The 13,650-nt window shown below is 38.9% G+C and overlaps 2 long non-coding RNA genes across 3 annotated transcripts in view; one reads left to right on the top strand and one right to left on the bottom strand.

Moving 5' to 3' along the window:
- LOC129492851 (uncharacterized) overlaps positions 1 to 3,892 on the bottom strand; it is a 44,748-nt gene extending 40,856 nt beyond the window's left edge. Inside the window, exons 1-2 of one of the 2 annotated variants that reach the window (XR_008660971.2) lie at positions 3,777 to 3,892; positions 1,336 to 1,520 (exon numbers count right to left, since the gene is read on the bottom strand). This is a non-coding gene — a long non-coding RNA (uncharacterized lncRNA). Of the gene's footprint in view, positions 1 to 1,335; positions 1,521 to 3,776 lie in introns of those variants that run through there. The other variant, XR_010114763.1, reaches the window with a different exon arrangement.
- Positions 1 to 12,470, top strand: part of LOC129492860 (uncharacterized) — a 48,093-nt gene extending 35,623 nt beyond the window's left edge. The window contains exons 3-4 of the long non-coding RNA XR_008660983.1: positions 4,557 to 4,725; positions 12,230 to 12,470. This is a non-coding gene — a long non-coding RNA (uncharacterized lncRNA). The remainder of the gene's footprint in view (positions 1 to 4,556; positions 4,726 to 12,229) is intronic.
- Positions 12,471 to 13,650: the final 1,180 nt, after the last annotated feature.

Below are 13,650 nucleotides of genomic sequence, written 5' to 3'. Positions count from 1 at the left end.
TTCTCCTTGTCAATCAGCCATTTGAAGACCCAGTGCACTCTTTTCAACTTTGCATCAGAACTAGGAGCAGTGATATTTCAATCTCAAAAGAGAAATTAAAAATTCAGGATCTTCATGTCTTTTGTTTTCACTCCTACTATTTTTTTTTTTTGTACTGCTTTTTCATGTGCCTGCTGCACTGTGCTCCTACCATACTTTGCAACCAGATGGCTCAGGAACGAAGAACAAAGGCCACTAAAAAGTGGGCGGGGAGAAAAGGAGAAAGAAGCAGAGGACTGAAAGTCAAGGCGAAATCAGAGATGGGAGCAAAGCTCAATTGCTTTAATCACTGATACATTTTGGTTGAATTATGAACCTAGAACAGACACTCTTCCCAATGATCCTGTATGTGTGCTGTGTGTGTATTGTGGTGTGTGTGTCTGTACCACACGCAGCCACATCTCCAGTCTTTTATTTCACTCGTAGGCATTAAAGCCAGAATCCTATATTCTTTGATGTATCTCTGTGTTCCCTGACATGTGTCAAAAGTGGCATGAGATGTCTTTTTCCAGAGAGAGAATGGTTGAACTCAGATCTGGGCACTGAGAATGAGCCCATCTGCCTGGGAAGAAAGTGTGGTTGATTCAGAAGGGCTCAGGAGTTGTATGACCTGCCATTTCACAGTGGGTGACCTCGGGCCAGTCACATCCCTTCTCTCCTTAGTTTCCTCTTCCAGAAATATCTACCCCAAGGGATGCTGGGAGTGTTAAATAGAATAACATGTTATAAACTGGGAAGCACTTTATGAAAAGATTGTGATTATTCTGGAGTATTGCAACCTCTTGCAAAATTTTACAAGTGGCTAAGAGTTGTCTTCGATGCTTTTCTGTCACCCTCCCCACTGCATTTCATGCTTTACTTAGACCCCCAACCAAGCCTGTCTCTCCAGATCATGCCGTACACTGTGAATCTTACCCATGGCTCCCAATTGAACTTATTGTTTGTGTATCCTTGGAATTTTATTCGATTATAGAATGACCTAATCGTCATTTAGGCGATTAACTACTTTGCTCGCGAACCATAGAAAGGTTTAATTTTTAATCAGGAATTTCTGCAGACCCAAAGCCTTCAAGCAAAAGGAATGACTAATGGTGAAATTTCATATAGATCAATGGGACTCAATAACTTTAGAAAGAAAATATTTGTTTTACTTCTAGTCAAGAATACACACAGAAGCCTATTCTGACTCCTGGTAAAGTTAAGCCAGCATCCATGCGTTAATGGGGGTATGAGCTAGGAAAAAAGAAAGACTTCATGTGGGGTTCATGAGTGCTTCTGCTGAAACCTTACTTGTACCTTTACATCCTCCAATCGAGCTGAAGTTTTCTTCTCACTGCAGTGTGCGTAGCTACACTCTTCTTCTCAGCCTCAGAGAGTGTGCGGATACTTGTGAAAATGACACTCCTTGATATTTTCATTTTAAATGAAGCCACGTGTATGGATTATGCCTTCTCTGATACTCATGAAGACTCTGGAAGACACTGAGGGAAATTTGATTTACAGATGAGTAAAATGAAATGCAAAGAGATAAAGCGACCCCCTTATCTCCCCGGGCTAGGCAGGCTTTTGAAATGTACAATGCACCTTCCCCTAGTCAAGAGGAAGGGAAATGATTGGTCATCCTCCTTCACATGGAAATTCAGGCAAAAGACCTGCGCCCATCTGTACCAGAGGCCCAGTTACTAACTGATGCTCAGAATCTCACATGTTTGGCAGCAAATCATAAGAAAAATTAAAGACTTGGGAGTCAGCCTGTAAGTTTCAAATCTTGGCTCTCCTGCTAACTATATGTTCTGAACGTCTCCAAGATTGCTTAATTTCCTCAGTCCTTGTAAAACAGCATCATGATTACCTAACACATAGGGTTGTTGGGAGTGTTCAATGAGATGATGCATGGAAAGCAATTGACACGGTGCCTGGAAACGTAGTAAGTGCTAAAAAATGTTACATGAGAGTATTATTATTACGGCGCAGTGAGCAGGTCCCTTCTATCTTTGGGAATCATAGAATATTAGAGCTGGACAGAAACTTAAGAGGGGTGTTTTTTAAACCTCTTGACCAAAATCTTTATTAAGAAAAACACTTTATTGTATAACCTAGTACAGAAAAATATATTACTTGCCAGTAAAATGGAAAGTTAATGTTTTTCAGAAATTGTTAAAAACTGAGGCTTGTTTGTGATTGCTTCTGACATTTACCTCTGTATGTTTTTTCATTTTTAAAAGTTAATAAGCATGTTATAGAGGAACAAAACAATTTCAATACACACATGTATTGAAACAGAAATTTCCTAAAACAAGGCCTACTTTTCGCTACCTGTAATACACTCTGATATTTTCTCTTTGGTTTGATTCTGTTTCGTTTTCTTCTAAAATATTGGTATGACCCACTAAATTGTCTTTAAAACCTCTTAATGAGTCACTGCTAATGGTTTGACAAAGCATTTCTTTTTATAGATAAAGGGCTAGGGCTCAATGTGGTTTGTCCAATATCTTTTATATGACTAGGCACAGAAGTTGGTCTTGGACCAAGGTCTCTGGGCTTCCAATCTTGAGAGACCTAGAGTCACTAAAGGGCACCAAGATGCAAGGCCTTGCTTTTGATGCTTTTGTATCCTGAAAATCTGGAGCAAGAGCTTCTCCGTGAATTCACTGCCACTCAGAACATCCCAACAGATGTGTGCGGGTCACTCTGACACACTTGAAAATTTCCCGAACCTTAAGAAAGATCTGTTTTCCTCACTGCATTGGCAACACAGTTGGAAAGTTACTTGAATGTTTTTCAAAAATTGTTTATAGATTTGAAAACTGTTTTGGATTTGTGATTGCTTCTGTTGTTTGCCTCTTTGTATCATCTCGTTTTTGAAAATTTAATAAACACTTTGCAGAGGAGCAAAATAATTGGTCACACACTTGTGGGTTCCCAGATTTGTTTTACATGTGTATGCAATACAGAGTAACTCAAAACATGTTCAAACCCAATGCGTCAAATCATTTCTGATGCTGTGGTCAAGACCAAAGCAGAATGTGAGTGAGCACCCACAGCCCTAGACCACATCACTCACTGGGCCTCTGACCACAGTGCTCAGGGGACAGATCCTAGTCCCAGTGACACATGTGGCACCATTACGGCCCACTGCTGAAAGCTGCTGTGAAAGGCTCCCTCTGAAAGCTGGAGCACAATCTGGGGTCCCTTAGTGTTGGAGGATTTGCCCAATTTGTGACATCGAAGGAAGCAACAGCCACTCTAGGAAGCCCTGCAAGGTGGGAACATCTCCACTCAACTCCATTCACTCAGCTTAGCCTCATCCACAAGAGGCTGCTAAGCAGGGGTTGTCTTTGGCCAGTTTGTAAAGCAGGTGGAGGTTGATAGATCACCTTTCTTTCTTTGTCTGGCATCTCCAGGAGCTTCTTCCTGTATCTTGTGAACTCTATGAGCCCCATTGTTCTTAGGAAGAGGGTTGAAAGCCCTGTGGGTTTACTGTTCCTTCCAAATCCTTTGTAGAGCATTCTCTATAGAGATCATTGATCTGCTCTTGTTATCTTGGATTATTCAGGTCTTGAATGCTGACATTTGTAAGATGATTTCAGAACAACCTTCCACTTCCATCCCACCTCACTTTCCTTGCAACAATTTGTACCTAATAAGACCTGGTTAACTTGAAGGCATTTTCATTGCTTTTACTTTCCCATGAAGAAGAAATCAGTTGAGAAGGTTTTGTGAAAATTCCAACAGACCTTTAAGTGGTGACAATCTGGTTCTCAGAGAAGCCAAGAGATATGTAAGCAGCCTGAATGTAGGATCAATGTAGGCAAAGCATTTGAGTCATTCAAGCTCCAAATCTGGATTCACCTGAAATCTGTAACAAAAATGGATCAGATATTCACTTTCTAAATTATTCATTCATCTATACATTTATGTCAGATATTTTATTTAACAACACAGTTTAAGTTGTCACTGTACTTCACACTAGACTCAGATTCAGGTTTACACTGATAAAGTGGATTAGCCTAAGATATTTCCGGTTCACATGGGGGTATTTTTATGGTTTTGCCACAGAGCAAAGGTTCAGAAATCCAAGTCCTGTTGCTCATGGTATCTATCAGTTGTCCATGGGGAATCATGGCAGCAGATATTTTCTTCATCTTATACTAGGCTGGAAGATTTTGTACACACGGCTAGCTAAAAGCTTGATGTGCAACATCTCCAAAACAGTGTCAAATTAAGAAAAAAAATTTATCAGTTTGGTACAAATAAACTTTTAAACCAATTTGGCTACACTGGTTTGGTTAATGGTTTGATTATCTTAGTCCATGGCTATAGTTACATACATATAGGCACTGTGTGAATGGTTTGGCCACACATGCTCCTTACATGTAACTGCCAACTCCTTCACCCCTCACTCATTGTGCAGTGATTTAGTTACTGTCTCTCATTCCATACCTGGCCTTCTATGATCTGTTCTGTGATACTGCAACCAGGACTCTGAAAACTATTTTTCCTTTATTTCCAGTTAGGTTCTGCCAATAGAAAATACTAGAGAAATAAAGCCAGGAGAAGAAAAGAGACTACTTCCTTTAAGGTCTAAGCTGTTCCAATAGCATTATTCTGCGAATGGCATCTCCCACTCCTTCTAGCACAAAGAACCAGCTTCCTCATACCCCGTCAAGGAACTGCAGCATCCAGGTACTTTCTCTGCCTCAAAGGTCTGCATCCCATTCTCTATTTGGCCCCTCCTTTGAACTACCAGATCTCTGGCTGGATTGCCTTTTTGTTCTGGAATTTTCTAAATTCCTCCATTAAATTTCCCAGTTGAAATTCCCAATGTGGTTTTATTTCTCTCATGGACCCTGAATGTACAGTACTTATATCAGGAGAAGTCACAGAAGAGAGGTCCTCCAAATAGAGTTATGGGATTGGTTTAAATCCCCGGGCTTTAGTGCAATGTTGCACACTGCTAATGGAAATGAAATAGTAGTATTTTATGGCATGCAGTGGCATCTTGACTAATTATGACTAATTGTGATAAAGTGCCAATTGAACCAGTGTCTTAGGGGACCAAATAGCTGCTGAACTTGGCCTTCATGGTAGTAGTGATGGCAGTGATGATGATTTCAAGAACTATGAGGTATGAGGGCTGCTTTGAATGAACTGGGGGACTTATTGGAGGACAATGACAAGTTCAAGGCTTTAAACTGTCTGCTCAAATTATAGTAAGAGAACTATAAAGCTTTTGCTATGGCAGTTCCTAAAGATTCTCTTCCTATAACCATAGAGCTGACCTAATTGAGAATCAAACTCAGATTCTTATTATGTGGATTGCAAAGTCACACAGACTCACCAACCTTCTTATGTGAAATTTAGGGTATTGACTGGGGAGAAGTGGGACCTTGACTCTTTGGATGTGGCATCTGGACTAATTGAGTCAAAGCTGAGAATCTTGAATCCCCAAATGGCTATGAGCCTCCCTTCCCAGTAGAAGCAGCTCATTCCCCTCAGTTCGAGAAAACTAGTTTCCCTTTGCTTGAAGACCCTGTAATAACCTCACTTGGGGCAGCTGCCTTGCAAGAGAATGCCTATTCTCCTTAAAACTTACCCCAACTACTGCTTACTATCTCTAGACCTATAACCAGGATCGTTTCTTAGCAAGTGCCAGGGGTACAAAGTCTGATCTGGGAAGAGCTTGCTTCCACTAAACAAAAACAAGTAAAATTTTGTTAATTTATAATGATAGAAGCCTAGCATGTGTGTGGGAATGACTTCTAAGAATTAGATGATGGAATGTAACATTGGATTGAATTGAATTTCTTGATATGGATGCACTTAACAGAGTCTGGATTTGCAAATATTCAATCGTCTTTTTGGTGCCATTTATACTGTCTTACTTCACTTCCCTCTTACTCTCACTTCCCTCTTACTTTATATAGATTCACCACCAGCACTACTCTAACTATTTTTCTTCTTGAGAAAGAGAAGGAGAGGTCGCTTTAGGTCAGCTCTATGGTTATAGGAAGAGAATCTTTAGGAGCCACCATAGCAAAAGCTTTCTAGTTCTCTTACTATAATTTGAGCAGAGAGTTTAAAGCCTTGAACTTGTCATTGTCTTCCAATAAGTCCCCCAGTTCATTCAAAGCAGCCCTCATACCTCATAGTTCTTGAAATCATCATCACTGCCATCACTACTACTATGAAGGCCAAGTTCAGCAGCTATTTGGTCCCCTAAGACACTGGTTCATGTGTATCCTCAATTTCTCCAACTACCACCTCCATCTTTTCTTGTTCCTCAACTCATCACAGACTCTTCTACTTGACCATGTTTTTATCCATTTCTCTTTCTCTTCCTCTTCCTTGCTTTCCCTCTCCTTCTCTTTCTCAGGAAGAAAAGTAATTAGAGTAGTGCTGGTGGTGAATCTATATCAAGAGAAAGGAATTTATACATTTTGAAGGGAAATTAAACAAAATAAAAGCCCATATCATCAAATTCCAAGTGTATTCATGTACCCTAAACTCCCCCTTCAGATTTCCCACCACAATTTCCATTTACTTCCTTATTCTCATCTAATTCGGATCTTAGGGACAGCTAGGATCTTTCACAAATAAGATAACTGAGGGCTAGAAATGTTCAATCGTCTTCATGGTGTCATTTATACTATCTTCTATGGTACTTTTCTTCTTTAGCATTACAAATATATAATATTTTATTTCCATGAAAGGTTTGATTTTTATTTATATGTTTGTTTTTTGTTAATAACCTGGAATAGATTTATTGTTTTGGTAGCACAATTTTGGGATAAAATAAATTCAAAGTGGCAAATCAACAATTTCAAAGGGAATTTTAAAATAGAACCTATTTTTAAGCTGAATATTGCCTGTATAATCCTTCAGATAAGAAATGAGGAAGGAAACCAGTAATTAGACTAAACAGTTAAGATCATAGACTTTGGGGTCAGACTGCCTGGGTTCAGATCCCAGTTCTGCCACTTACTAGCCGTGAGACTTTAAGCAAATTATAAGAAATCTCTCTAAGGCTTGGTTTCCTCATTTGTAAAATAGGATCAAGCACATAGTGTTGTTGTGAGAATTAAATGAGCTAATAGGTGTAAAAAGTAGAATAGTACTTGGCACATAGTAAGCTATATATGTGTGAGCTTTATTCTTAATAGCCTGCTGAGGCCTTTTTTAATCCTGATTTTATAGATAGGACACTTTCAACTAACATGCTCCAACAGCATGGCTGGTAAATGAAAGAGCTGAGATTTGAAACCCCTCCACTGGATTCTAAAGCCCATGCCCTATCTCTTATACCATGTGGCTTTGCTTTTAATAGTCAAACATACGGGAATGCATGCACCACATCGTAGAACCCACAGAATAAATAACTTCCAATGTATGAGAGTTTCATTCACAAAAGTAGCTTTTTTTTTTTTTTTTTAATTTAGAAGGCATTTTTCTAACCAGTAATGGTGTAAATAAGATTAAATAGTTTTGGACAAAAAAAGATTGAGTTATTGACTGTATATAAGAAAAGAAGAAGAAAAGTGACAAAGTTGGCCTTTCTTCTAGGATGACCCTCCAAAATAAGCCACAAAACTTCCTGATGTAATCTCATCCTTTTTTACTTTTAGACTCAGAAGTGGTCCCTTGTTGATGTTCTAATCTCTGCCATTTCATCTCGTGTTTTGGGGAAAGAGGAAAAAACTCCATTCTTCCATCTAATTTATAACTTATACAAAAAAGAAGGCTTTAAATGTTATGAATTTTTAATTTTTTTTCATTTAGTTGATTCTCTTGCTGAGAAAAGTGACTGCCAAAGAACCGTGCCTAGTATGAGCAATAAACATCAACACTATCTGCTGCATTAATAATTTAAGCATAAATAATCAAACAAAATAATCTGGCAGGTCCCACAGGTGAATCATACAGAGTTTAAAAAATGCTGGTATGTTTAAACCAAGCAACTTTTAAATGAAAATTTACTCCAGTGTGGACAGAGATGTGTTAGAGAGGCCACTGATAATATCCATTGATCTTATTGTTTTTACCAGAATACATTCATACCTAACATCTCAATAGATGACATGTTATCCATGGAATCGAATTCAAAGCCCTCTGTAACGTGGCTATATCCCATCTACTCTGAGCTGATGTTCAGCAGGTACTTTTGTTTGGTTGGGCATTCATTCTGACTGGTCAGTAGCCATATCTTATTTTTTTTTATTACTTGTTTTAAATAGCATTATATTTGTTTTCTGTTGCTGCAGTAAGACATTGTCAAAAGCTTAGTTGCTCAAAACAACACACAGTAAGTATCTTACAGTTCTATAGGTATGAAGTCAAACACGGATCTCCCTGGGCTAAAATCAAGGTTTGGGCAGAGAGGTGTTCCCTACAGAGGCTACAGGGAAGGAAGAATCCATTTCCTGCCGTGTTCCTATTTTAGAAGCTGCTCACATTTCTCATTTTGTGGTGCCGTTCCTCCATCCTCAAAGCCAGAGCTGCAAAGCAAAGCTTCAAAGCATGTTGCTGCAAACTTCTCTTTTGACTCCTCTTCTGCTTATAGAACCCTTGTAACACACTGGGCCCAACAGCATAAACTAGGATAATCCCTCTATTTTAAGGTCATTTGGTTAGCAATCTTAATTCCATCTGCAACCTTAATTCCTCTTTGTCTTGTATCCTAACATATTCATAGATCTTGGAGATTAGGACACAGACTCCTTTACGGGCCATTATTCTGTCTACTACAGCTATTCATGCAATTCTCCCTGCATGCTTTCTACTGATCTCCCAAACATGTCCTTTTCTGACATCAAGCTGAGCTCCTTTTTGATCCTCAAGGTGAATGTTTTTTTTCCATCTCTATGCCTTTCCTAATTCACTTCTTCCTTCCAACTAAGTCCTTTTCCTTTTCTTCAAAATCTGTCCACACGTTTAGGTCCAGCTCAAGTTTCACCTCCTACATGGAGCTTTTCCCATTGTAGAGTGCTCATCTTGTTTTTGTTTCTGTTTTTCCCTTCTTTTCTTATGTTCCATTAGAATTCAATTACACTAACCCACATGAAATTGCCAATAGTTTTTTTAACTTATGAAAAGAGAAATTGCATATGATTTAACCTAATACTTAATTGTCCACTATTTATCATTTAGTTGTTCCTGAATTAATTTATTTCTATCCATATTTGTTTTTTCTTTCTATTTGAATTGCAATCTCTTTTAAACCAGAACTATGTCTCATGCTTTATTGAATTACCTTCTACCTTCCAATTCTCACTTGCACAAAAGATAGTTGTTCATTCAGTGTTGATGCAGCTGAGCAATGTTTTATCTGCTACGGTTACTTTGTTGAAAGCCATAGAATAACAATATGGCCCAATTTAAGGGAAAGAATTAACTTGTTAGAAAGACAGTGAACTTAAAACTCCCACAATTAAAGTAAGAGTCAAGCAACGGAACATAGAGAGCTAAAATCGCTTCTGAGATACGTATAATATTGACCATGAGTGAGTTAGTATCAGTAGATTTGGTCCTGTGACAAAATTCTAGAATAGAGATTATCCTGGCTTAGGCCATGTCATGTCCCTACTTTGTGAATGGAAGATGTAGCTAGCAGGACACTGTGATTGACAAGTCCATTAGGAGGACCACATAAAACGTAGGGATAGTAATTTCTCAAAAGACAGCTAGAATGCTCATACCAAAGAAAAGATGTAGAAATACTGGGTAGACAAAATGACCAATGCACATGAATGAAATCTAAAATGAAATTTCTGTGCTAAGTGGTATTGTCAATACAAAACCAATAAAGGCAATAGAAAAAAGGGTAAAACAAAACATGAGTAAGGATAGCTTTTAATTTGCTGTAGGCTACATCAAAACACTGAATTGTAAAAAAATCTTCCTTATGTAGTAGCAACACCAACAGCTAATATTTATGGAGCATATATTATAACTCAGGCACTGCGCTAAAATGGTGCATGCATTTTCTCATTGAATCCTTGTTGTAAGAAGTCCCTGGGTTGAGTTCTGTTCTGTTACTCTTCTCATTTAATGATAAAGGAAGTGAAGCATAGAGAAATTATGCAAGTTACCCACATTTTATATCTGCTAACTGCAAAGGAGAAGCAGTAATGAGGTGAGGCAGAAGAGGTACAAAGAGAGAGATACACCTATATTATTTGGACATCAGTGACACTTGAGACAACCAGGGTTAAGGGAGAGGTTTCAATTGATGATGCATGTAACTAGGCACTGTGTCAGCCTGTGCTGGAGGCCAGAAAGGAGCAGAGGAAAGAATGTCTACTGTCCAGTTGAGAAGGCTGACACTTGGACAAATAATTCCAATTCAATGTAAGAAGCCCTACACTAGAATTCCCTATAATGGTTCAGAAAGAACTCAGAGCGACCCATGACTCGGGACAACAGAAAGGAGAAGACTGGGAGAGTTTCTCCGAGAGGAGGTAGATCTTGAAGAATACACATAAAAAGGTCATGTTCAAGAAAGCAATCCTCAGGAAATGCATCAAGATGAATGAAAATCCAGAATATTTAGGGAGCTACCAGCAGTGAAGGATGATTTAAGTTATGCAAGTCATGATGAGAATCTGGGAATGAGAGTGATGGGCGACGAGACTGAAAACATAGGTTAGAGCCAGTTTTTAAAGAGCTTTGAGTGCCATACAAGACATCTGCTTTTTAAACTGCAAGCAATGGAGAAGCCCTGGATGTGTTTAAAGCCTGTGTGTTAATGATAAGATCAGATTTGCTTGGGAGAGGAGAGGCAGTTGAAAGCTGAATTGGAGTTGGGGAGGACTTGTGGGTTTCTGATTTAGGTAACTGGGCAAATAAAGTGCCATTCAGGACAGGATTCTTGAAGGAGGAAAAAATTGAGGGGAAATAAAATGGGTTTGCTTTGGGAACTTCCTCATGGCAGTGTCCAGCAAACATGTGAAAATGTAAGACAGAACCCAGGAGGCATCAACATTTGTAGAACAGGAACTCATAATGATTAGAAGATTAGAGAGAGAATAGTGGATGAGATAAGCCAAAGAGAGTATGTAAAATAAGAAGAGGGATAAGAACAGGAATTCTGGAGGCACCAACGTTTAAAGGGAGGAGGAGGAGGAAGATAAACCAGGCAAGAAGACTCAGAAAGAATCAAAGAGTTAAGAGAAATACAAAGGAGCAGTTGTAATAAATCAGGAGAGAAGAAAGTATCAAGAATGCAAGTTGTGACACAGCCTTCAAGTAAGAGGAGAACTCAATATTTTCCTTAAGATTTGGCTATTGAAAGGTTATGGATGATCCCACTGGTTAAACTGGGTACGGCATGGTGGAGCCAAATTCAGATTGCAGAGAGTTAAGTGTAAAAGGCAGTGGAAACCTAGGGGCATGAGGGTGTTTTAATGTGAATAAAGAAGAGACATAGGTGGTGGTGGGTTGATAAAGAGTCAGATTTTTAGTGTGCAAGAGGGAAAGAAACAAGTGGAGAAAAGAGGTTGGAATATGAATGAAGGGAGAAGTTGCTGTCCCAGTAGGAAGGGACAGATAAAGGCCCAGGTGGAATTCTGGAAGAGGTGTCGTAGCTCTTTCCTTGAGACAGAAATATTCATTTAGCTTCCCCATCATCCTTTCTTCTTCTCTCTTTTTCTTAACTTCTGTAGCCTTTTAAAATTCAATCCTAATATGGGGATTGGAACTGAAATTGGTATACAAAGCACCTGGCACTGTACTGGTTACATAACAGAAGCTTAAAAAATGTTATATCCCTCTCTCCTTTATTTTCCCCTCTTTGGGTTGGACTTTTCCCCTTTCCATTCTCCCTTTGCTCATGAAGGGGATGAATCTTCCCAGAACTCAGCTGCTGAGACTGACATATCAAATAGCTGTGGTACACTGATTGGAAGAAAGGCTTAAGAAATCTTTGGCTATGGCTCCTAAATTTCACCTGTGACAATGAACTCCTATGGAAAACATCTTCATAATGGGGTACACAGAGTTAGCCTGACCACCAGATATTTTTCCTTCTCTCTTTTGCAGTCCCATTGTTTCAGGTCAGAAGTGAACAGACAGTGGGTGAGACATGAAGCTCTAGCCAGAAAGGGCTAATGTAAGTACAGGCCAGCCTCTGATGAAATAAACGAGGACTGTAATTCTGAGTTGGTCTGTTCCATTTGCCTTTCTCCAATTCCAGGTGATGGCCACAGTGGCAGAACCTAGGAAGCCAAGAAGAAACCAGAGAATGGAGACATATGGCAGCAATGGCAAGTCATCAGACCCAGGATTTCCCAAAGAACACTGGTCCAGGACGATGCTCTGTGAAAAAGTGTTCCTTGGTCAGAGAAACTTGTGAAACACTTTGCATAATACTTAAAATAATGTATGGCACATCAAAGGTAATATGCGATAAAAGAATTCATTTTTTTAAAACCAAGCATATGCACAACTTATTTAACTATGGATTCAATTTTTAGATTCATATTTTCTGGCCCATATTTGTGGAGCCACATCCATAGAACAGATTTGACCATGATTATGGTTATCATTAAAAAATTTTAAAAATTCAGATTGATTTTGGAATTGGTTTCCCATCATAATTCAAGGAGATACAGTCCCAAACAATCTGAAATCAAGAAATTAGCAAATGGGCTTGTTGTTTGTGGATTTGAATGGATTGAATTCCTATAGCATTGAAGAAAGATATATTTTAAAGCCTGTTTTTGGAAAATACTCTTAGTTGGGTATTTCATTTGATTTGGTACACAGTAGTCATAAATTACTATCTTTTTTTGCTGTACTTCATCCTAAATATATTCCATGGTATGTTTTCATAATTAATATGCAAATAGATGTATAGTTTATAATTAATTTCAACTGGGCACAGTGAAAAACTTGAAAACCTCAGCATGGAGGCATCTTTTTTGGTAGAAATTCAATGAAATCCCCAAATGTCTTTGGTTTTGCAATCCATAATTTGCAGATTATTAATACAATAAATCCTTGTTGTCTGTGAGAGTTGGCATCATACCCATGAACTCCTGTGTAGAAAGCCTACAAACTAAAAATCCAAATGGAAAGAAAAAACCACGTGGTTTCTGTGTATGCTCATTACCTGTGTCTGAAACCATAATATCTCGGCCTTTTATAGATCTTATAACAGTCTCCGCAGGAAGCAGCTGCAGTCATTAGCCATAGGACAGACTAAACACACAATCTGCATGGAAGGAGGCCTGGATCAGCTTGGTCTTTCAAATCTCTAATCTCAGGCACAGGAAAGCACCATCAACAGCACCCTTTGTATATATTCATAAAGGTAACATATTTTATCATTTAAAGGGATTTGAGAAATTGAAGAGGCCCAACTCTTTTTCTGCCTTCTTTGGTTTGAGGCTGAGATTGCTTAAGGGGCTTGCCCAAGATCACATATCTAGTAAGAGACAGAGCAAGGATTCAAAGCCAGTTCTGGCTTCTGTGTCTCCATTCTTTCCATTCCCCTACAGTGGCTCTTTTGGGAACCTGAGGGAGGAACAGCAGCAGAATTGGGTAGCACCTGCCCATGCCCATCATGCACTGAGCATCTTCAGGTCTGGCCATGGACCCCTTAATTCCTAATCC

Source organism: Symphalangus syndactylus, chromosome 1 (assembly GCF_028878055.3).
Source record: "Symphalangus syndactylus isolate Jambi chromosome 1, NHGRI_mSymSyn1-v2.1_pri, whole genome shotgun sequence".
Lineage (NCBI taxonomy): Eukaryota > Metazoa > Chordata > Mammalia > Primates > Hylobatidae > Symphalangus > Symphalangus syndactylus.
The sequence above is the reverse complement of the archived record's forward strand: the minus strand, read 5'-3'. Positions and strand labels throughout refer to the sequence as shown.